Here is a 2,452-nt window from a genome sequence, read left to right on the forward strand (position 1 = left end):
TCTCCATCTAATATGGTGCTGCCAATTGGCCCAGTGGTGAGAATCTTTGTTTTCTTGATGTTGAGCTTCAATCCTTATTGAAGACTATAGTCCTTCACCAATTGCAGTAAGTACTTCAAGTCCTCCTCAGTTTCAGCAAGCAAGGTTGTGTCATCTGCATATCATTCTAAGAGGAATTTATATCCTGAAACAGTAGGGATTGAGTTCTGCCCATTTGGTTCTGTCAGAGGACTCAGCACTGAGAAAGCAAAAAGAGGGTGTCATTGTGCTAAGTAAAACTGCTGTAGGAAAATGCAAAGATTTTTTTTTAAAAAAGAAAACTTTTATTTTATGCTGGCTTACTACTTACAAAGTTCGTATACATTGTTTTTCAAGGGGTGAGTAAAGGAAATGGAAAAGATCCGGTGTGAAAAACAGTGCAAAGATTTTGAAATACTCTCCTTTCTGTTCAATCAAGGTTTTGTTAAAAAATTAGTAGGTAGCCTTGCCCACCTCCTCCACTGCCACCTCTCCAAAATCTGGCTAATAAATTTGGGACCTAAAGTTCTATAAATGTGACATGTTTTTACCAAGTCAGCTGTTTTGATTAAGTGATTTTACTTTCCTTTCTATGGATAAGCACTTTCAAGCTATAAAAGATTTAGAACTCAACAGAGAAATGTTTAATAGTCAAAATGAAAACATTAGTATTTTTGTGCCAAGTCATCTGAGAAAGTTGGATATTTTATGTCTTTGTAAGATTTGAAAGTTATACACCGACCTAACCTCCCTTTTATACCATAAAAAGGACATAGCTAAAGAACAGACTTTTGGCAACAATGTACTCCTAGCAATTGCCACAAGGTGAAGCAACCTGAAAGGTGGGAAAAAATGGTGCATTTATTGCCAATTACATTTTAGTAGACACGGATTTGTCTTCTAGTTGCAGCATGTGTCATGTGACTATGTATAAGGGTCCTTTTATATTTTAGTTCAGAATCACTGTGACATCAGGAATCAGCAAGGACCACCGGGCTGGCTGCATCCAGCACAAAGTCTGGAACCCAGACGGCACTTTTGAGATCAATTATTGCTGTAAGGTGCCATTGAGTTGATAATGACTCATTCTAACCCTGTGAATGACAGATCAGAACCTTGCTTGCTGACCCTGCATCATCCTCATGACCTCAAACATGCTCAGGCTTTTTGTTCTCGTCACTGTGTCAATACAGCTTCTTGATGGTTATTTTCTCTTCTGTCTTTGACCCTCTCTACCATGCCCAGCATAGTCTCTTCTTCCAAGGACTGGACCATGCTGGCAACATACCTAACATATGTGAGATGAAATTTTACCACCTTTGCTTCTAATAAGCATCATAGTTGCACTTCCTCTAAGACATAATTGCTTATTCTTTCGGCCATCCATGTCCAACAGACAATATGTACTCGAATCCTTTTAAAATTTGCAGTTGTTGCAGGAATTAGAGTGGGGGGGAAAACAAACCAAACTTGCCAAAAACTGCCATAATGAGAGAGATGATTTTAAGATGTTTCACCTGAGACCTGAAACTAAAAGATGATTGACTTGTCACGACTGCCTCTTAGGAAACTTTCGCTGAAAGTTGAGATTATGTGCATAAAGCAGCCTTCCTACGTGTGAGTGACATGCCTCTGGCAAGGATGCAGATTCGGATCCAGGAGGTTTGGGGTGAGACCTGGGGTTCTGCATTTCTAGCAGTCTCCCAGGAGATACTGACGCTGCTGGTCTCAGCCCACTTAGAAAAGCAAAGCTCAAAGAACTCCGCTCTTTGGGCTTCCTGCTCTCCCAGGACACTTGGCAAGCAGAAGTTATTTCAAAAGGACCAAAACATGAGAGTTGGTGCCAGGCCTACCCCCTACTGGGCTTTTGAGGGTAGGACAACTCAGGGAGTGCTGAGAAAAGATTGCTAGTAAATAGTGAAGAAATAATGAAAGGGACTGTGAGGGTGAAAAGAACACCCATGTTGTGTGAATAGCCCTTAGGTGAAGGAGCAGGAAGTGCAGATTGTAGTATATTCAAAGGATAACTGCTCTGTTGTATTTATCCCACTCAAAAAGGACCTGGATTAGGCTGACTGAGGTGTGGAGGTTCAGGGAATGATTGATCGCATCTTGCCCAAGCACATTTGGTTCCTGTAATGACATGACAGGCCACAGAAATCAGGACTGCAAAGCATCAGCATGTACATAACTCATATTCAAGGAAATGAAAGCAGAGGCTGAAGGTTACCAGGACCTAAGAGCATCCAGGTATATTTCTGCTGCTGAGCTTGAAAAACAAGAGCAGTGCTGTCCATCTGCCAATGGGACTCAATATTTGAGGTCTTCCCTACACATAGCAACTCCTCTGCTCCTTATTCCTCTAGATCCTTTTGTTGTTGTTATGTGCCGTAGAGTCGTTTCCGACTCATAGCGACCCTATGCACAACAGCCC

The sequence above is a fragment of the Elephantulus edwardii genome, unplaced genomic scaffold (genome assembly GCF_000299155.1).
Source record: "Elephantulus edwardii isolate Elephantulus edwardi_28Jun2011 unplaced genomic scaffold, EleEdw1.0 scaffold00071, whole genome shotgun sequence".
NCBI classification, from domain to species: domain Eukaryota; kingdom Metazoa; phylum Chordata; class Mammalia; order Macroscelidea; family Macroscelididae; genus Elephantulus; species Elephantulus edwardii.